The sequence below is a fragment of the Lepidochelys kempii genome, chromosome 16, assembly GCF_965140265.1.
Source record: "Lepidochelys kempii isolate rLepKem1 chromosome 16, rLepKem1.hap2, whole genome shotgun sequence".
NCBI classification, from domain to species: Eukaryota; Metazoa; Chordata; order Testudines; family Cheloniidae; genus Lepidochelys; species Lepidochelys kempii.
Window position 1 is genome coordinate 12,019,533 of NC_133271.1, and position 23,480 is coordinate 12,043,012.

The following is a 23,480-nucleotide window of genomic DNA, read 5'->3' on the forward strand; positions in this document are numbered from 1 at the left end:
CTTTCATATGAAAAGTGCATACTTCTGTTAGGCAGCACTCTCTGGTTTCCGGTATAGGGTGTTGTTTATATGACCATCGCTTATTTGTACTGTAGTGTCCAGGAAGTGGATCTCTTGTGCGGACTGGTCCAGGCTGAGGTTGATGGTGGGGTGGAAATTGTTGAAATCCTGGCAGAATTCCTCAAGGGCCTCCTTCCTATGGGTCCAGATGATGAAGATGTCATCAGTGTAGCACAAGAAGAAGTAGGGGCATTAGGGGACGAGAGCTGAGGAAGCGTTGTTCTAAGTCAGCCATAAAAATCTGGCATACTGTGGGGCCATGCAGATACCCATAGCAGTCCTGCGGACTTGAAGGTATACGTTGTCCCCAAATCTGAAATAGTTGTGGGTGAGGACAAAGTCACAAAGTTCAGCCACCAGGTTTGCCATGACATTATCAGTGATACTGTTCCACAAAGTCCATCTTTGTGTGGAATGTTGGTGTAGAGAGCTTCTACACTACAATACCGACCTGGTGAAGTGAAGAAACAGATTGACAGAGCCAGAAGGGTACCCAGAAGTCACCTATTACAGGACAGGCCCAACAAAGAAAGTAACAGAACACCACTAACTGTCACATTCAGCCTCCAACTAAAACCTCTCTAGCGCATCATCAAGGATCTACAACCTATCCTGAAGGATGATCCCTCACTCTCACAGACCTTGGGAGACAGGTCAGTCCTTGCTTACAGACAGCCCCCCCAACCTGAAGCAAATACTCACCAACAACTACACACCACACAACAAAAAGACTAACCCAGGAACCAATCCCTGCAACAAACCCCGGTGCCAACTTTGTCTGCATATCTATTCAAGGGACGCCATCATAGGACCTAACCCTATCAGCCACACCATCAGGGGCTCGTTCACTTGCACATCTACCAATGTGATATATGCCATCATGTGCCAGCAATGTGCCCTCTGCCATGTACATTGGCCAAACTGGACAGTCTCTATGCAAAAGAATAAATGGGCACAAATCTGACATCAAGAATTATAACATTTAAAAACCAGTAGGAGAACACTTTAATCTCCCTGTCACTCAATAACAGACTTAAAAGTGGCCATTCTCCAACAACAAAACTTCAAAAACAGACTTCAACAAGAAACTGAAGAACTGGAATTAATTTGCAAACTGGACACCACCAAATTAGGCCTGAATAAAGACTGGAAGTGGCTGGGTCACTACAAAAACGTAATTTTCCCTCTGTTGATACTCACCCCTTCTTGTCAATTGTTGGGAATGGACAACGTCCACCTTGACTGAATTAGCCTCATTAGCACTACAGAAAGTAATTTTCCCTCTGTTGATATTCACCCCTTCTTGTCAACTGTTTAGAATAAGCCACTTCCACCTTGATTGAACTGGCCTCATTAGCACTGACCCCCCACTTGGTAAGGCAACTCCCATCTTTTCATGTGCTGTAACATATATACCGCTTACTGTATTTTTCACTCCATGGATCTGATGAAATGCGTTTTTGCCCATGAAAGCTCATGCTCAAATAAATTGGTTAGTCTCTAAGGTTCCACAAGGACTCCTAGTTTTTTTTGCTGATACAGACTAACATGGCTGCTACCCTGAAACCTGTCATTAAGCTAAGTGGTTATCTTAGAGCAATTAGCAGCTTTCTAATGGTATCCATTGTAGGATGAACAGATGCTTCAAAAATTGCCCCCATAACTGAGTAATAGACCCTGCACCTCATCAGTCAATCAAATCAAGGTGAGCTTCTGGTGTGAGCGGCAAGCGCTGTGTGTAGGGAACTGGGAGAGGATTCACTACCATTGAAAACAGGCTTGTGTGTCCCATAAACACTGGCCTGAGTACAACTACAACATTTCCAAACACATCCCCAGAGTGATGCTCCATCACTGCCTGGATTCTGTCATCAGCTCTGGACGCGCTCCCCTATCATCTCCCTGGTTCTCTCGTGACCTTCTGGAATGCAGAGCTGCAGGCCAGTGTGCTGCGTGCAGCTTCAAGGAGCTTCATATGAACGTTTGAACGCAGCTGCGGCTGTAGCGGCTTAAAGGCAGAGTGTAGCCAGGTCTTCGCACTGACTCTTGAATACACGAAATGTAGCACACTGCAGCATCTGCGCTACAGATCAGCAGCCAGATCTTTTCTCTGCCGTTGTGTGAAAGGACAAGAAGGGAGAAAACAAGTGAACCACAAAACCAGCAATGCTAATTGTTTCTTTGCAGAGTACACAAGTGACTTCTCTTACAGGGAAGCAAAAAAAAAAAGAGAGAAAAAAGCCCTAGCTCCAACTTAACACTGAACTAGTTTTAAGTGGAAAGGAAAAATATCAAACTTGTTGAATAGGCTCAAACTATCCAACATAGCTTACGTAAAATTCCCCCCTGCATGAAGTCACTGCGAACCGAGGCTCTTCAGTACCTCTCATGAGGCACTTGCCCTCTCCCTGAAAGAGGTCTAGGTGCTGTCAAAATCTTCCTATTCTTTTGCATTTATGCCATTGTAGCCCGCCTGCCAGAATCTGGCCCATAGTTTGTGAACAACTAACTTATCTCTAGGCAGATTTTTGTCATGAACATTTGATGAGTCAGAAGGGTGCCTGGAATGTAGATGAAAATGAATAAAAGGTCTTACACAGCAAATATTTGGTATTAGGAGAGGGGGCCTCTGACTCATCTCCACATTGAACCACTCAGACAGGCCCCTCCAGCAAGCAGTGCCCATCACTTTAGACTCAGCTGCACCTCTGTCCCACACGTCCTTACGATTACACTGGTAAAGCATTGGAAACCGGAAATGCAGAATCAGAAAACTGAGGTTATTGAAAATATGTATGCTCAAGATGAGTCACACCCTTTAAAATTCCCAGAGTGAATCATTTTCTCGCATCTCTCTTTGGCCTACATTATATTCTAGATTGGGGCCTGGGTGGGTTGAGTAACGCATTCAGAACTTTCTGGGACATGGATGCCGTTGTGAGGGACCTTTCCACTATGAGCGCTCTGATGCATCACTCATAATGGATACTACCGTTTTCTGCGCTGCTGGTATAAAACTTGGGGTTTCAGCCCTGGGAGCTGAATAGGTTGCAGCCCTGGGAGCTGAATAGGTTGCATCCACCCTACCCTTCCCATATTGACAAATGGAAGCAGGTTAATCCAGCTTGATGTCCCAGAGCTGCGGGTTTCCAGTACTGAAATGGGTGTGTCAACATGGAAAAGGCTAAGAAACACTTAATACAATTTTCAAAAATACCTAAGGCCCAGATCCTCCAAGGTATTGTGGCACCCAACGCTCATGGAAATCAATGGAAGTTAGGCGCCTAAATACCTTTGAGGATCTGACTAAGTGACTTAGCTGCCTAAGTCCCTCTGAAAGTCAATTATTCCAACTGAAACGAAGTTGAAAATCAATGGGACATAGGAACCTAAGTATTACTGTAACAACAATGTCTATTCGACATTGGTGAGGCCTCATCTGGAGTACTGTGTCCAGTTTTGGGCCCCACACTTCAAGAAGGATGTGGATAAATTGGAGAGAGTCCAGCGAAGGGCAACAAAAATGATTAGGGGACTGGAACACATGAGTTATGAGGAGAGGCTGAGGGAGCTGGGATTGTTTAGCCTGCAGAAGAGAAGAATGAGGGGGGATTTGATAGCTGCTTTCAACTACCTGAAAGGGGGTTCCAAAGAGGATGGCTCTAGACTGTTCTCAATGGTAGCAGATGACAGAACGAGGAGTAATGGTCTCAAGTTGCAGTGGGGGAGGTTTAGATTGGATATTAGGAAAAACTTTTTCACTAAGAGGGTGGTGAAACACTGGAATGCATTACCTAGGGAGGTGGTAGAATCTCCTTTCTTAGAGGTTTTTAAGGTCAGGCTTGACAAAGCCCTGGCTGGGATGATTTAACTGGGAATTGGTCCTGCTTTGAGCAGGGGGTTGGACTAGATGACCTTCTGGGGTTCCTTCCAACCCTGATATTCTATGATTCTATGAACAACCGTTGAAATAATTGGAAACTGACCCATGTAGCATGTGGTTCTGATCCCGGTCAGGTGACTGGAGCTAATAAATAAAGTTAATGACACTGTGTGTGTTAGACACGTATTACTATTATGATAATATTTGGGGCTGTTACAATAGACTGTTCTTTTTAAGAGGTGCTATGGAGCTTCCATCCAAGACTTCCTCCTTCGGGATATATGGGAGGATTTCAAGAAGAGAAATGTTTTTTTGTTTTGTTTTTTTCTCATTTGGACTGGGTGGAAAAAAACAATCAAAATTACTGAACCAAAGTAGACACAAGACAGGGAGAAAAATAGGGGTTAAATCAGCAATTTGTGTGATATTATCTCCCCGGGAAACTGCACAGTGTTTATTCTTGCTATGCAGACAGCTTTCTTGTTCAAAGGCAACACATCAGTCAGCCTTTGAAGGCAATACCAGAGCAGGTATGTTGAATTAGCTGTAAATTGTCTGTAGGGGACAAAAATCTTTTTATAACAGTAGGCGATGTGCATCATCCATCGTTCTAAAAGTACAATACATAGAGAAACTAGTGGCATTAAGGCAGATGATAAAATGCAATACTAAGCCAATGCAAACGGAATGGTTATAATAGTGCAATAACTCATAGATTTTTCAGGTAATACTTTCCCTCAGTTGGAGTTATTGTCTGCCATGGAATATAATAGTTCTGTCTGCACAGCATCCTCTCCAAGAGGGAATGAGTCTGGGCTGTTTGACAGTCTTTGATATCTCACAGGAGGACGTATTAGGTAAGATTTAATAAAGATGGAAATTTTCTTTTCTGGGTCCGATACCATTTGGTAGTCTCATTAGTGACCTGGCGGATGGACTGGAGAGGGTGGTAGGGAAACTATGAAGCTGAGAGAAAAGGGAAGGGTAAGATTAACATACAGTATATGCCCAAAACCAGATTTTCAGATGTCTAGAGTGATTTGGGGCATTTCAATTTCTGGGTGCCTAATTTGAAACACCTGAAAGAAGGCTAATTTTCAGAGGGCAGGTGCTCAGCACTTTCTGCAAATGGCCTCTTCAGCATCTCTGTAGCTGGGTACCCAAGATTGGAGTCACCCAAAATCTCAGGACACTTCGGCAAAGCTTGGCCTGGGAAGGTCAGTGGAATGGTTTCAAGTCGCTGACCGAGGGTCAAATACAGACAACAATAAATCGACTCAGATGATCGGGAGGAATAATCAAATGCACACACAAAAAAGGTCCTGATCCCAAATGCATTGAAATGAATGGAAAGGGTTCCCATTGATGACACTGTGCTCTGGAAGTGGCCCACAGAGAGCATGACCCTGACACCATACCGCATGAGGTGAGTTTGTACTGAAATCGGGGTGTTAATCAGAACTTGCAGACTAAAGGAATGTTTCCTTGGTCAAGGACTACAGAGAAAGATCTTGGTCTCACAGTGCATGACATAGCCACCGGTTGTAAAGACCATTAGATGATCCAGTGTAACCTCCTGTGTAATACAGACACTCGCAGTTCACCATGTTATTCCTAGAGTATGCCAATAACTTGGGTTAGACTAAAGCAAATCACACGAATGACAATATGACTGGAGGCAAATAAATAAATGATCAAATAAAGAAAGAATGGGATAACCTTTGTTGACCCCTTTGCGTTCACAACAGAAATTGCTCAATACAATTTGAAGAATAAGAATAATCAGGAGGAGAGGAAGAAAGAAACCATGTGTTTTGCACAATACATTATTAACCTGTGTAACTCATTGCCATAACAGTTACTGATAGAGTTTAGCTGGATATGAAAAAGGATTATATAGACATTTATATGAATCATAGTTAAATGAGATAGCTTAATATTGATGAGGGATTCAAACCCTCAGGTGTCAGTTAATGGCTAATTGCCTGGGGTCAAGAAGAAACATCCCTCTGGGTAGTTTATTCCACCATATTATGTTTCCTTGAACCTTCCTATGCAATATCCGGTAGTGGTCACTGCAGCGGACAGCACACTGGGCTAGAGGGCCCACTAGCCTCCTCTAGTATGGTGATTTCTATTTTTCTGTGTTCCAAATATGAGAGAATTGGGTTAAAAATGATGTTAAAATACTTCAGTTAGGGCAATGCAATTGTATTGGAGGTCATAAACATAAAAGGAAAAAAATGAAACATACAGAGGGCCAAAATTAGCCCAGCTTTAACCTAACCAAACCAACAGAATTGGGCTCCAGACACAGTAAAGCATCCAGATTATAATAAAGAGTCACAAGAAAAAATTACATTCCAGCACGGACTGTTAATAAAGCTCTGAATATCTTATAAAAAGGGAAACCAAATACTCAATCTGCTGACTGTGGGATTAACATATTAAACTTAATTGGGAAATAACACAAGACAGAGAAAAGACAAAGTCACATCTAATGTGAAAGGCAAACTATACATCAAGGGAGGAAAAAGGACACAGGACAAATTCCTACTTATAAATCTGGCAAGCAGGAATGTTTTATCCCCAGATAATGATTAAAATCAATCAAAGTTTTCTGAGGGAGGAGACACATTTTAGATTGTGAAGTTTTTGTTGTTGTTTGTTTGTTTTTGTTTTGTTTTATTTCTTGCATCACTGTCATCCGGGGAAGAAAGGAACCTGCAAAAATTGGATCATGATCTAAGTTACTTATTGGGCCCCTATTACTATGGGCTCTGAGCAACTCCCAATTTTGAATCCTCACAACACCCCTGAGAGGCTGGGCACTGCTATTATCCCCATTGTACAGATGGGGATCTGAGGCACAAAGAGCCTAAAGGTTAGATTCGCAAAGGGACTTTGGTGCTACAGTGCTACAGTGCCCAACTTTTAAGCATTTTCCGTCCAGTGGAATTCATGGGGAGAGTTAGGTGCTATAAATGATGTTCACAGAATCCACCAAACAGAGTTGGGAGCCACCTAAACTAGCCAAAGGGAGATACCGACAAGATAGTGGTTGGCAGCACTGAACTCCATTGCCTGAACGCCTGTGTGGAGCTACTCAGATTCCAGTATGTCCAGTCTATAATGCCAGACAAGCGATTCCACCCTGGGTTTTCAAAGATATTCAGCACTGGCCTAACTCTGCCCCCAGTGCAGTCAGTAATAAAACTCGTGTTCACTTTAATGGGTAGAATTTTCAAAAGCCACTATGTCACTTAGGTGAACAAGTTCTGTTGCAGGTCAATGGGACTTGGGTCCTTAAGTCACTTAGGCACCTTTTAAAAATCACAGCCAAAGGGAGCAGAGGTAAACCAGAGCTGAGCATTTTTGAAAATCTCACCTTCGATGCTCATGAGGGTGCTCTTTAAAGTACCCGTGACAGAGAAAAGTTTGGTTGACAACTTTGCAGTGTAGACAAGCCCTATGTGTCCGCACGGGGAAAAGACAGATAATACACTATCTTGAATTGACTCACCAAGATTTTTCACTTGAACTGCTTCTTAGACACACCCAGAGCTTTTTATCAATGCAATATACTTTATCCACCAGACGCAGATATCCAACATGGATCATACTAAATCTGACCTCCCATGCGTTGCTTTTAATTCTGTGTTTCTTTGATACCAAGCACAGTGTACAAAGACTTTCACTTTTCCATTGATCTTCAGATCCTTTCTACTTTAGCCTTTTCTTGAGTTAATAAAACCTTAGGTACCTTAACAATGTCGATTTCAATGTTTTTAGGATTCCCCCACCCCCAAATTCTGCTCTAAATTAGACACCTTTAGGCCAATATCTCAGGATTTGTATCAGCTCTTCCTTCCTTGGGCAGAGAAGAGGGGTGATGACACTTCTGATGGAAAATCAAGGACTTCGCTGTTCCCAGCAAAGTTGGAGGCAAGGGCACAAGGAGAATGCAGAGCCAAGTCAAGAGGAACACCATCAACAGTCTCCTCCCCCCAGTCACATCTGCTCCAGACAGCCAGGGTGTTTCTAGCAGTGTTACTTAGTACCCCATTTTCTCCAGTGTCTTTCACCATCTTGGAGGCATGCCAGCTAATATGGAAATGTCCAGCTGCTTGGAAAAAAGCAGAAGGCATGCTACAAGATTCTAGACTCAGCAGCACAACAGAAGGGGCTACTTTTACAACAGGAACACAGCATCAAACACCACGTTCACAACGGAAGGAGACATGAGTCCACAAATAGCCCAGATCAAAAGGGCCCAGGAAGACAGAAATTAGTAAAGTGTTTAGAGGAGAGGGGCGCAGAGACTCAGCCATCAGTAGCATGGCTCAAAGAGGTGTGAAATTCAAATTTGAAAACCTGGCCTGCGGTTTCAGACTAAACCCTTTTTGTTCTTTAGATGGTATGGGTTCATGCCCCCTGAATTTTGCTCTCGGTTTCAGGTATGAATGAATTCATGCACCTCTAAGCAAAACTCAACCAAAACTACCTACTTGTGCCTAGTTTCAGTACAAACCCAAAGCAAAAACCACAGAATTGCTCATGGTTTCCAGACCAAACCATATATTTTACCTAGTTTGGGGTTTCAGTATGATAATTGCATAGCTCCTAAAATAGAATACATGAAGCACAGGTGCCAAAGCAGATTGAATAGCTATATATACACTTTTGTCTTCTTATAACACAATGGGTGAAAATTCATCCTTCTGCTGGGGGAGGGGGGACAGAAACGGGATAGCACTAGGCACCGTTTATGACTCACAAGCACATGCTAAATGGGGATGGCGTTCCTGATAGGCCTTCAACGGGCCCTTAGACCAAGGATGAACATCACACAGCTCAGTCCTGGGGCTCAGCTCTGGCTGCTTTGCACAGCCTAGTCTGAGCAAACGGAGTTACCCCCAGGGAAGGAAATGAAGGGTTCCGCCTGTCACAGGGAAATCCACGAGTGGTGTGAAGGTGACGTAGCCAGCTCTACATCCTCTGCCCCCTTGGTGCAGGGCACAGCTTGGGGACATGGGAGGGTGGGGGAAACCAAGAAGCTTTGTAGCTGCTCTCGGTTATGCCAAAGGCATAGGTGATAGAACTGGGGGTGCTGCTGTACCCCCGGCGTGAAGTATAACAACCCAAATACGTGGTTTCTGCCTTCAGCACCCCCCCTATAAAAACTGTTCCAGCACCCCTGGCCAAGGGCCATTTTGGCCCCAGATGACCCAGAGTAGAAAGGCGGTATAGAGCCAAACCAGTGTGGAAGCATGGCGCAGTTGGGGATTGAGCCCAAAGTGGGAAGGAGGGATCCATCATGGGGATAAGCATGTTCAAACAATAGAAACATTCAAATAAAATTTGGCTGTAGCTGTCAAGGTTCCTCCCCCACTCTGAATGCTAGGGTACAGATGTGGGGACTTGCATGAAAAACCTCCTAAGCTTATCTTTACCAGCTTAGGTCAAAACTTCCCCAAGGTACAAAATATTCCACCCTTTCTCCTTGGATTGGCCGCTACCACCACCAAACAAATACTGGGTACTGGGGAAGAGCTGTTTGGAAACGTCTTTCCCCCCAAAATACTTCCCAAAACCTTGCACCCCACTTCCTGGACAAGGTTTGGTAAAAAGCCTCACCAATTTGCCTAGGTGACTACAGACCCAGACCCTCGGATCTTAAGAACAATGAACAATCCTCCCAACACTTGCACCCCCCCTTTTCTGGGAAATGTTGGATAAAAAGCCTCACCAATTTGCATAGGTGACCACAGACCCAAACCCTTGGATCTGAGAACAAAGAAAAAGCATTCAGTTTTCTTACAAGAAGACTTTTAATAGAAATAGAAGTCAATAGAAATCACCTCTGTAAAATCAGGATGGTAGATACCTTACAGGGTAATTAGATTCAAAAACATAGAGAACCCCTCTAGGCAAAACCTTAAGTTACAAAAAAGATACACAGACAGAAATAGTTATTCTATTCAGCACAATTCTTTTCTCAGCCATTTAAAGAAATCATAATCTAACACATACCTAGCTAGATTACTTACTAAAAGTTCTAAGACTCCATTCCTGGTCTATCCCTGGCAGAAAAAGCATATAGACAGACACACAGACCCTTTGTTTCTCTCCCTCCTCCCAGCTTTTGAAAGTATCTTGTCTCCTCATTGGTCATTTTGGTCAGGTGCCAGCGAGGTTACCTTTAGCTTCTTAACCCTTTACAGGTGAGAGGAGCTTTCCCCAGGCCAGGAGGGATTTCAAAGGGGTTTACCCTTCCCTTTATATTTATGACAGTAGCTATATGGTGGGTGGATAGAAAAGGATTTCTTTTTTAAATGTAGACAATTTGGCCAAAATGACTATGTAACTGAGCATGTAATATAAATGGGCATGGAAGTGAATACGTGCCCTTTGGCAGTGATGGTATTTCTGAAGACAAGGTCTCAGATGTCTCAAGGTCTCAGAAATGGAGCCAAAGTTGTCTTCCAATGAACAGCAGTGGTTCTCGTGGAATTCTATAGGAACCATCCCGTTAAATACTAATGAACCCATTAACCTGTGACTGAACTGGAGGATATCTTTTAGAAATTGATCTAATCTTCATTTAAAAGACTTCAAGTGATGATGAATTTACCACATACTCTTGAAAAGCTGCCCCCATGATTAACTACCCTCACTGTTAGGAAACTTCATCTAATTTTCAATTACTAATTTCAGCTTCCAGCAATTGGATCTTGTTATGTCTTTCCTTGATAGCTCAAAGTGTCCCTTAATGTCAGATCCCTTCTCCCTATATAGGTTAATATAGATTGTGGTGAAATTGCCTCTTCAATTTCTCTTTGATCAGCAAAACAGATAAAGTTCCTTAACTCTCCCATTGTAAAGTGTGCTTTCCAGACCTCAAATTATTTTATCACATCTTGCCACTGTAATTTCTTAGAGGGCAAGAACAGAACATTTCCCTAGAGAACACACGAATGTTAGAAACCCTGTAAATTGCAAGTTAAAGATATGCTAAAGGAAAGACCAACAGAATTGAAACTATGGGTCACACACACAAACCTAACCCTGTCCCTGTGGCCAATGGTAATTTAATTAGAGAGTTGGAGGACACATCCTACTCATTTCCTTTTTTGGTTTGTTTGACTGTTTATCTCTAGAGAGAAGACAGGTGGTTACCCACAGGATTGAGAGTCAGGAGATTTGGGTATTCTGCCATAGACTGCTTGTGTGACTTTAGCCATGTCACTTAACCTGTCTGTGTCTTGGCTTCTCCATCTGCATAGGAGAGAGAATAATATATTCTTTACCCCATTGTTTGTTTATCATTGTACACTGAAAACTCTCTGAGCGCATGTATTTGTACATCACCTAGCACAATGGGGTCTCAATGTCCACTAGAGCCATTAGGTACTACTGTAATATAAATAACATTAGCACTTCGCAAAGGAAGTATCATTATCTCCATTTTACAGATGGGGAAACTGAGTCACTGAGAGGCAAAGTAACTTGCCCAAGGAATAGAAACCAGCTCTCTTGAGTCCCCAAACCAGTGCTGTATCCACTAGGCCACAGTGGCTCCCTGGGAAGGCATGATAGATTATGCTATGCAGTTGGGATAGATTATCCCAACTGCCTACTGGGTTTGTAAGCAGAAATGTAATCACTGGCAGAAATTTCCACAGGAAGTCGTTCCTGGGTTTGTCCAGGCAGATGGTGCTTCTCTAACTTCATTTGGGCTCTATGGATCTGAAAATTCGTATCTTTACAATCAGCCAGACAGGCTAAGGAATAAGGAAGAGGAGTGGGATGAAGACAGTGAGAAAGAGGAGGTGGTGGTGTAGGTTGTGAAAGCAAACGAAAAAAGCTCTGACATAAGCAAAGGAAACTTCAAGTTTGTAATTTAAAAAATAGACTCAACATTTCTGTGGCAGTAGATAAACATCTATCTGATGTACTGCTGGGACTCCTCCTTTTCTCGCTATAAATAGAAGCAACTTTTTACCTCATGTTATTTCCTCTGGGGTTTTTGGGGGTTCAAATGCGTGGTAGTGGGGATTAAAGAGTTTGCAAATGAGTTGTTATTAGTCAATATGAAAAATGGCCCCCAGGGTTCTGATGTGCAAGGCACTGTACAATCATGTACTAAAACAGTCCCTGTCCCTGAAGACCTAAAAGCTAAAGGAAGCACAGCACAGCTGAACTGCCACCAAGTCTGTAGGTGTGATTAGTGTTTGTTTACCGTAATGTCTGCTTCTCAAGACAATTGTCAAACAGAAAAGAAAGGACAGGACCAGCCCCAAAGAGCTCATAATCTAAAGGCAGACAAACAGGCAGAGGACAGGGCAAAGGGATACAACACAGAAGAAGAGTTGTCAAAGTGGTGATCTTGGTTAGGAGAATACGTCTTTTTTAAAAAATCTAGGCAATATAAACGACTCCCAATTACTCCTCAGTCTTGTCAGTATCAGTCAGCTAGCCAGGTATCTATCTATCTATCTCCACACACACACACACATACAGAGGCTGTCTCTTACTATGTATTTCTACAGCACCTAGAAGTATGGGACTTGAGTCTCAGTTGAGGCCACCAGGTGCTCCTGCAAGACAAATAATAATCATTTGTAAATGCAGTATTATAGAATAGATAATAGATAATCAGCATGCTGTCTATGCACCTCATTCAGAACACTCTAACAATGCATTTACAAGTTATTATTTGTCTTGCAGAAGCACCTGGTGGCTTCAACTGAGACTCAAGTCCCATTGTGTTACATGCTGTACAAACACGTGTAACAGACAGTTACCTTAGTCCATCCCACGCTTTGATGATTGGGCTACCCACATTTGCCACCCTTGCCTATCAACTGCCGTTCTCTCCAAATCTTCCATTTCATACTGAGGTGCTTGATGCAGTTCAGAACTGTTCGTTTCCATGTTATCTGCAGTCTTCCTCTCTTTCTTCTTGCGTTTTCTGGTTTCCATTCAAGGGCAGTATTTAGTAAGCATTCTTTTTCCATTCTCAGCACATGTCCCAGCCACTGATGTCTTCTTCTGTAGATTATTTGTGAGAGGGTACCTTGTCCAGTAATTTTTCTGACTTCTTCATTCATCTTCCTATCTCTATATTTTCTCAGACATTTGTGATGAAATGCATCCAGCTTTTGCGTATCTTTCTTGGTAAGTGGCCATGTCTCACTGCTATATGTTGTGATGGTGATAACAGTTGCTTTGTACACATTCAGTTTTCTCTTGAGGGAGATGTTTTTGAGTTGCCAGATGTTTTTGAGTCTTCCAAATGCAGTGTTTGCCTTCCCGATTCTTCTTTCCTGCCTCAAATAGTCAAGAAAGACAAAGGGTGGGAGGGGAACCATAGGCACCAAGAGAAGTGACGTGCCCAAGGTCATACAGAAGAGCCATAGTAGATCCTGGGATGGAATCAAGGATTCCTGAGTCCCAGTCCAATACTGTAAATTTTGCTGATGGAACATTTTTTCACTAGAAAATGCTAATTTGTCAAAAGCAAAACATGTTATGGAAATTTTATCTTGTGGGGGGGGGAAGATGAGGGAGGAAGCATTTTGGTAAAGTCAAAATGTTCCATTGCAACATTTTTGGAATGGAATGATTTCATTTTTAAACAACTTGTCATTTAGAAATTCCTTCCATTTTATAATATATATATATATATATATATATATATATATATATTTTAAAAAACTGAAATAGAAAAACATTGAAATGAAAGGACATATTAGGCAGCTTTAATTTTGTCAAAATTAAATGTTTCAACAGATCCATTTTTAAAAATTTTGTTTTAGGGTAAATTTTTATTTCTTTTATTTTGTTCCACTTCTGAATAGAAAAAAAATCAATTTTCTTGTGATACTGAAAATCTGGCTCCCGTCCAGCTCTGTGTAAAATCACTGGCCATCAGTGGCTTGAAATCTCAACAATATTTTCATTCTGAATGATGGAAAAATATCTCTTACTGTCACACCCCTGGGGTCTCTGCTATGTTTTGAGACATGTAAATGAAAGGCGTGGAGGTGTCTTACGAAAGTGTCAATTCTGTGTAAAAAGAACTGAATTAAAGTACTTGAGGAAGGCTGAGAGGGGGTGGGGAGTAGGAGGCTGGGGCAGGAAGTGCAAGGCAGGGGTTGGTATAAAGTTGGCAAGGGCTAGAAGGGAAGTGAGTAATAAGAGGTGAGGGATGGGAGGGGAGACACCAATTTTGCATGAAATCATCTCTCTAATGAAGTGGTCTATGGAAATAAATCTTTCAAGAACCACTGTCTTAAACAGAAGCAACATTTGGGATAGCTGGTTCTTCTCTATGAAGGGGAGAAGTCCCATTAGGCTGCCCTGGGAGATTGCTATGATTTACGTTCTCTTCCATTCTAAATCTTTGCCCTGATTCGGAGCACTGCTCTGTCACCTGCAGCAGATAAAACAACCCCAGAGGAAAATGAATAAATAAATCTGGCAGTAAATAGCCTTCTAAATCAGTGCATTAGGGCTGTCAATTAATTGCAGTTAATTCACACAATTAACTCCAAAAATGTATTGCTATTAAAAAAATTAATCGCGATTAATCGCACATTTAATCACACTGTTAAACAATAGAATACCAGTTGAAATTTATTAAATATTTATGGCTATTGTTCTATATTTTCAAATATATTGATTTCAATTACAACACAGAATACAAAGTGTACAGTGCTCACTTTATATTATTATTTTTATTACAAATATTTGCACTGTAAAATGATAAACAAAAGAAATAGTATTTTTCAATTCACCTTATATAAGTATTGTAGTGCAATCTGTTTATCATGAAAGTGTAACTTACAAATGTAGATTTTGTTTGTTTGTTACATAACTGCACTCAAAATAAAATGACGTAAAACGTTAGAGCCTACAATCCACTCAGTCCTACTTCTTGTTCAGCCAATCGCTCAGATGAACACATTTGTTTACATTTATGGGAGATAATGCTGCTTGCTTATTATTTACAATGTCACCTGAAAGTGAGAAAAGGCAATTTGTAGCTGGCATTGCAAGGTATTTACGTGCCAGATATGCTGAACATTTGTATGCCCCTTCATGCTTTGAACACCATTCCAGAGGACATGCTTCCATGCTGATGATGCTCGTTAAAAAAAAATGCATTAATTAAATTTGTGACTGGACTCCTTGGGGGAGAATTGCAAGTCTCCTGCTCTGTTTTACCCACATTGTGCCATACATTTCATGTTATAGCAGTTTTGGATGCTGACCCAGCACATTAGTGTTCATTTTAAGAACACTTTCACGGCAGATTTGACAAAACACAAAGAAGGTACCAATGTGAGATTTCTAAAGATAACTACAGCACTCGACCCAAGGTTTGAGAATCTGAAGTGCCTTACAAAACCTGAGAAGGATGAGGTGTGGAACATGCTTTCAGAAGAGTTAAAAGAGCAACACTACAGTATGGAAACTACAGAACCCAAACCACCAAAACAGAAAATCAACCTTCTGCTGGTGGCATCTGACTCAGATAATGAAAATGAACATGCGTTGGTCTGCACCGCTTTGGATCGTTATCATGCAGAGCCCGTCATCAGCATGGACACATGTCCTCCAGAATGGTGGTCAAAGCATGAAGGGACATCTGAATCTTTAGTGCATCTGGCACATAAATATCTTGTGATGCCGACTACTACAGTGCCATGAGAACACCTGTTCTCACTTTCAAGTGACATTGTAAACAAGAAGCGGGCAGCATTAACTCCTGCAAATGTAAATGAACTTGTCTGAGTGATTGGCTGAACAGGAAATAGGACTGAGTGGACTTGTAGACTCTAAAGTGTTACATTGTTTTATTTTTGAGTGCAGTTATTTTTTTGCACATAATTCTACATTTGTAAGTTGCACTTTCATGATAAAGAGATTGCACTACAGTAATTGTATTAGGTGAATTGAAAAATACTATTTCTTTTGTTTTTTATTACAAATAGTTGTAATAAAAATAATAATATAAAGTGAGCACGGTACACATTGTATTCTGTGTTGTAATTGAAATCAATGTACTTGAAAATGTAGAAAATATTCAAAACTATTTAAATAAATGGTATTCCATTATTGTTTAACAGTGCGATTAATCACGATTCATTTTTTTATTCACACACTTAATCATGATTAATTTTTTTAATCGCTTGACAGCCCTAGTTCAGATGCATCAGAGTAATAAATGCTAGGGCAATACACCTGTAATTTAAAGCAAAAGGAGGAGAAGTGGATGCCAAAAATGAGTAAGATGACCATGAAAGAGATGTTCTAGACTGCAGCAACCCACATTGCAGGCTTTCAACACGCCTACAGTGGAACAAGTTTTGATAGTTGTCTACCTCTGTGCACAAAGAATGAGATTCCAAGTGCTGAGAATCCTCAGCTCGCACCGTGGTCTCATTCACAGTCCACTAACCTCAAAAGTGAAGGGTGGAACCATTGAATGGGATGGGGGCTTGCAGCACCTGGTTGGATCAAAGCTTTGGTGAGACGCCAGAAGCACATGCTGATGTACCAGCACAAAAGCCTATTGAGTAGGAGATGCCTCAGCCCAGTTCCTAGTCGATGAATTGTTTTAAAAATCCAAAGCAGTGGTAACTTAACTGTTTGCCTTCAGGCAGTGTCAGGAATAAATCAATGGGGACACAGCTCCTCCATCTGATAACATGATTGATACAAACAAGAGTGCTTTTACCTTTAAAACGACTCTGTATTTAGGTCTCAAGTGCTTGCGTGTGTGCATACACACACACACACACACACACACACACACACACACAGATACTATAACAGTAGGTTCAGAGCAACCTAAACCTTTATATTTACCAAAGTCTAAGATGGTTTTGAGGAATCAGCAGCCAGCCTTCCAGGGGCCCTCCTTCCGTTCAGATGCGGGGAAGTTTTGGTGTCAGATCCTTGCCCAAAGAGACACTTCCTCTGACTGCTCCAAAGCATACTTTCTAACTAAACTCTTTAGATTTTCTCCCAACAAAACAGATAATTCATAATAGCCCCTAATAGACTAACTATTTCCATAGTAACAGCCAATAACAATTCATTATTCTCCTTATCAGCAAAGAGCTTCAGCAAAAAAAACCCCAAAACCCACAACCTTACTGTGACAGTTCCCCCTGGGATGCCACCTGGAACTGGGGTACCACTGAGCCCTCTGACCCACCGGCCTGGGCTCCCTCTCACACTGTGCTGCCGTGGCAAGTTGCAAAGGTCTCCAAGCTTGAATTTTCACCAGCATTCACACAGGTAGGGACACGCCCAACTGCAGTCACATGCAGGCTCCCTAACTACCAGCCTCCCAGTTTAGGACCCCAGAACAGTACTGTCCTGCCTTGGTCAAATCTGGCCAGTATATGGTTTAACACCTGGTCTGCCTTTCCCTCAATGAGAAGAGGACCAAGCACACTTGTGGTAACCAAGCTGAGATTTTCCCCAGACGCCTTAGTCAAATGCACACTGGTTTTGTTTAAAACATAAAATAAGTTTATTAACTACAAAAGGATAGATTTTAAGTGATTATAAGTGATAGCAAACAGATCAAAGCAAATTACCTAGTAAATAAACAAAACCACAAACTGAGTTTAACACACTAGATAGGTAGGATATGAATTAGCCAATTCTCACCCTGAGTGATAAACAGGCTGGAAGATTCTTAAGGCACAAGCTGCCTTGGTTTTGCAGCTTGGGTTTCCCAGATTTTCATACACAGGCTAGAAATCCCTTTAGCTCAGGACCATCAATTCCCCCCCTGTTCAGTCTTTGTTCCTCAGGTGTTTCCAGCTGTGTTGTTGTAGGGAGAATGTGGTCCCCCCAGAATGTCATTTTCTCCCTTTTATATCTTCTTCCCTCTTGCTGGAAAGCTCTTTTGCTGTGACATGGGTCAAACAGTTCCCATTGTGTAGTGCTGTCTTGGAGAGTTTTCTATTGTACACAGTTCCTGGAGTAATCCTTGTGATTGTGTGCATTTCCTCAATATGCCATTCACATTGTTTGGCCTTTTTAAGGTTGTACCTGAAAGGCTGCTTGTGGGTGTTTTCAATCTTACACCATGTTTCAGTAACACATACCTAGCCAAACATCATAATTTCACATATGATAATAGCACATACAATCCAATGAGATATTAATGACAAGCAGATCAAGACTTTTAGAATGATACCTCACAAGGCATACTTTGTACAAAACATATCCAAATTACATGACAGTGGTGAATATTGGGGTGCCAGGGTATCACACTTACAATCACAAACAACCAAAATCAAGGTCAGGTTCCCACATTCCCCTCTTCTCACGAATCTGTCCTTTAACTTTATCTATCCCAGTCAGTAAAACTGCAGCTTGCAGCTGTTTTTGTTCTGTCTGCCTAAGCAAGGCCAAATTATTCCTATGTGGTGCCCTCACTTCCAGCTTATGAGGGCCAAGTGCAAAAGATGGCTGAGAGTTATGCCAAATCCAGTTCTCTCATAACAAAGTGGCTACATCACAAAAGGCATCATTGACAGTAAGGGTCTGTCTACAGTGCAATTAGACATCAATACCTGGTCCATGCCAGCTGATGCGGGCTTGGGCTAAGGGGCTATTTAACTGCATTGGAGATGGTCGGGCTAAAGTTGCCAATTTTAGCTGGATGTATTCCTGGAGGTGTCATCATATGACATAATCTTTAATTAAAGATTAATCTTTAATTTCTGGAAACTGCAGGACAATCCTGGAGGATTGGCAATCTAGTCCAGAATCAGGCTGCAACTCAAGTTCTGGGACCTTTCCACCTCACAGGATCCTATAACCCAGATGCCAGCCCAAGCCTGAACATCTACACTGCAGTTAAACAGCCCCTTAGCCCAAACCCAGTGAGCCGGAGTCAACTGGCATGGGCCAGTTGCAGGTTTTTAATTGCAGCATAGAAATACCCTAATTGGCCACATTGTTGGCAGTGTCAACAGAGGTTGAGGAATGAATGGGCTATTGACACAAAAACACTCTCTCACCATTAAAGGCAGCTCCTCTAGGTAAAATATAACGGCTGAGAGAAAGTATGACTGGCTCTTGTCTGTCTGACATATGGGGATTATGAATATCCACAGATGTTGTTTCAGAGTAGCAACCGTGTTAGTCTGTATCCGCAAAAAGAAAAGGAGAACTTGTGGCACCTTAGAGACTAATAAATTTATTTGAGCATAAGCTGTGAGCTGTAGCTCACGAAAGCTCATGCTCAAATAAATTTGTTAGTCTCTGAGGTGCCACAAGTCCTCTTTTTCTTTTCACAGATGTTGTGGTGATTATGAAGATAGAAAGACACAAACCCACTTGGTTCCTAAGGGTTATCCAGTGAGTCATCTAGTTTCAAGGCTTTGAAATTCATCAGGCATTGAAATGTTTTTAAACATGTGCAAGGCTACCTCAACCTTTCGCTAGAAACCGCATTGAGAATATTGAGAGTGTGTAGAACAGGGATCGGCAACCTTTGGCACGTGGCCAGTCAGGGAAAGCTGCTGGCGGGCCAGGATGGTTTGTTTACTGGCAGCATCCACAGGTTCGGCCGATCGCGGCTCCCACTGGCCGTGGTTCACCGCTCCAGGTCAATGTGGGAAGTGATGCCGGCCCAGGGATGTGCTGGCCACCGCTTTCCACAGTCCCCACTTGGCCTGGAAAGGTGAATCGCAGCCAGTGGGTGCTGTGATTGGCCGAATCTGCAGACGCTGCAGGTAAACAAACCATCCCGGCCCGCCAAGGGCTTTTCCTGACGGGCGGCGTGCCAAAGGCTGCCGACCCATGATCTAGAACATTACATGGGATTTCCGCTATCTGCTGGACTGGAAGTTACATAACTGTAGTCGACATAACTTAGGTAGACTTACAGCTGTAGTGTAAGTGTAGCAACCTGCATGGAGCAAGGAGCACAGGGCGCAGGAGGGAAGAGTTTGGAGGAAGCACCAGGCAATCATTCTGTGTGCACATGGTTGGAATGCCAGGTACAGTTGCAGCACCCCTGTAAATAGTTCCATTAATAAAGAGCCAGTTCAGTTTTACAAACATGGAGTCCTCTCATGTTATTACCCAGCACTTGGTACATGAAACATGGTTGCAGCTGTCAGTCTACTGAGACCCACAACAAGGAAGAGAGTTTGAGTAACAGGCAAATAAAGCAGCACCTAGGTACAGAGCAAACAGGCAACATGGAGGCACTCAAGCCATTGGGAATACTGGATTTCCAGAGAAAAAACCTTGCATGGACATGGAAGCAGTGCAAACAAGAATGGAGTCAGCATCCAGAGCTGACTGTGGGGGATAAAGATGAGACAACATAAGTAAAGGTTTTTTACTGTCTCTTTGGGAGGAAAAGGATGATAAGTGAGTGAAACACTGTTGCCAGGAGTAATGCCTGAAAGGCTGGAACAGCTGCTGATTAAAGTGTTTGATGAGGTCCGTGACCCTAGACAGAAAGAATCGGTAGACAGATACTCTGTTTTTTACCTCAAAACTTAGTAGTGGAAGATACATTATATTCCAGAGCTGAGAAATCTGACATCCACAAGTAATTTTGGAGACAGAAAAGATTCCCTAGTGAGAGACAGGATTGTTTGTGGGATTCCCGTTTTTAAAGAGACAGTCCCGTACTTAAGCCATCCTGCAGGTGTCCCAACTTTTTCTTTAAAATGGGCAAATTGTCCTGTATTTTCTGTCTCCCCCACATCCATACTGGCAGGCAGTTTGGCCAAATCCCTGCTCTCCAGCCACCTTCCCACCAACGGTGAGTGAGGGGGTTCCAGTGGCCGACGATGGGAGTGAGTGTGCAAGGCTGGTGGCAGGGCGAAGCTGCAGTGCGCAGGGCCAGCCGCTCTCCCTGCTGGTCTGTCAGCGCAGTCCCCGCTGCATGCTGGCTCTTGGCCAGCAGGGCCCTGCCCCCTGTCCCATTTCCAGCCGGCGCTGGCTGTGCTCTGCAGTGGCTTGCGAGTGCGAGCAGGCGCCAGGCAGCGGCCGGTTACGTGTCGCTTTTACTGCCCACCCATCGGCCCATTATGTGCTCGCTCTCTTGTTGTCCTCTCCCTGTTTTGCCCCTTCACTTCCCCCCACCCCAGCCCCGCTGCTCCTCCAAATCCCCCACGGCGGGATGCGTCTCTCTCCCAGCGCTGCGTGGAGAACCAGCCCCTGGTCCGAGTACTGAACTCACCAACAGCCTGGCCGGCAGGCTCCTTCCTTCCCCCACTGCCTCTGGCTGGGCCAGCGCCCCGGGAAAGCCCAAGACCCTCCGGCCCAGGGCACTGGTCAGGAGGAGCAGAGCCCGGCATGTGCCAAAGCCCCATGCAGAGCTGGCACGGGGAAGCCTCTCTGCCCCTCAGCGAAGCTTTGGTGTGGCTGGGAGGGGGGAAGCAATTTCCAGGCTGTTCTACGGGCTCCACCTGCAGGCTCCACAGCAGCCCCGGGGGCAGAGGCTTAGCACTCTCTCCAAGCCCTGGGTCCTGCCCACAGGGAGTGCCAGGCTGCTCCATCCCCTAGGCACCCTCCCCTGCTGAGCCACCTCTCTGGCCAGGTTTGCTGACGCCCCTGCAGTCAGGTTTCCTGGGCCCTAGTGCGCAATGCATCCTTAGGGCTTAAACCCTTCCTGCCCATGCGGTAGCCGGGGGACAGGAGGCAGCTAGGTTTTGTCAGTGGCCTGCAGCAGCCTGGAGGTGTTAGCTGCCTTTTGATATTGTGTGGGTAGGAAGGGACAAGCTGCTTCCAACCACACAGGAGTGGTGGAGCCTGGAGAGGAAGAGACGAGCTCTGCAAAGACACAGGCCAGGTCATCCCTTCCCCTGCTCCTTCTCCCTTCCATCCCTTCACTCCCACACAGTGCTGAAAGGGTCGGCTGGCCACATTCTGGTGTGAACCGTGGCAGAAATCTGGGGAGGGGGGCATGTGACCCTGCATCCCCCCCACCCCGCATGTGTTGCCTCCGGAACACGCGGTGCCAGATACCAGGAGAGGCGGGTCCGCACAGGGGGCCCAGCCAGACAGGGAGCCCCAGGAAGGGAGGGTTGGGTCTCTCAGTCACCCCCTGTGTGTGAGAGAGGTGTATGGGATTGTGTGTCTCTCCCCCCTCTCCATGTGTGTGGGGGGGAGTAGGTGTGTGTGTGTCACCCCTCCCCATGTGAACCCTAAAGCCTTAAAGATAAGAAGGTAAATAAAAAGAATCCAACTACGAAGTATTTCTCTTTAACAGGGGCTTGCTGTTAATTTGAATGTTTCTACGATTGATTGCTGTTGAACTCGCTTGAATACGAGTAATTTTACCAGGTGTCCCGTATTCAGCCTAGGGAAATATGGTCACCGTATGCAATACTATCCCTGCAACCCTGATAAGCAGCAATATAAGACCGGACAAATGCGTCCAAATGCTGGTGACAAACAATAAAACCATTCTGAGGCCATTAAGCAAATGCAGGCTATCGAGAAGAAACCCAACAAACACCTACGGTGGACATCTGGTGACTTTTGAGGGAGTCTGGCCAGTCGCGGACCAAAAGATGTGAAGGGAGTCTAGCAATTCATAAGGATGGCCGATTAACTTTTCCAGATACTGTACCCACCGATCAGAAGCCTGGGAACCCTTGAACAGTGGACACACAGTGACAAGCATGGGAATGGTTATAGACCCAAGAACAGGCATTTGAAAGATTAAAGAAAGAGACTCAGAAGCGAGGCACCAGCCCTAAAGCACCACAACCCTGCAGAGCGGCTAGAGCTATAGTGTGAGGCCTCAGGAGGAGTTAGGAGCAACACAGCCCATAGCATTTGCTAATAGATCCCCGGCACACAGAAAGATGTGCTCTGAGTGGAAAGGTGTTCCTGGCTGTGCTTTTTGGAATGGAATGATTCCATCCATTCACCTCTGGGCACACGGAGTCCTCTCACGTTATACCCAGCATGTAGGATGTGAAACATGGAGCTCTTCTTGCCTTGTTTTGAGAGTTCCACCTCCAGGTTTATCCAAGAGCAGGAAGTCTCAAAGTTGGCAAGGTGAAGCAAAACCAACCTGTTGAGTTTTTCAGAGCTAAACCAAGGTTTACGTTCAGTTCTGTTGGAGGGTTGGGCAAAGTTTCAGGTCAGTTCTTATTCTAGCCTGCTCTAGTTCCACCACTTCTCACTTAGGCCAGCAGAGTAGGAACACATTGTACAAGAGCTAACATATTTCAACTGCGGTTTGGTAAGATTTCCTGAGAATCAGTGGGCAGTGGTTGTTTTTCAATGTTACATAAACCCACATATGTACTCAAGTACCATGAAGACCTAATAAACAGGTAGGTGTTGTGAAAGGTTAGCGAGGGGGAAAGAGGGTAGAATAGCGTCCTGGCCCCTCTCCAGTGCCACTGAAGCTGCTTGGAGGTAATTTGTGGATGTGCCGAACATGCAGTACTGAAGGATTTCAATGTACTGAGGAGGTTATGAAGCTGCAGGAAAAATGTGGTTAGTTTTTACTAGCACTTGT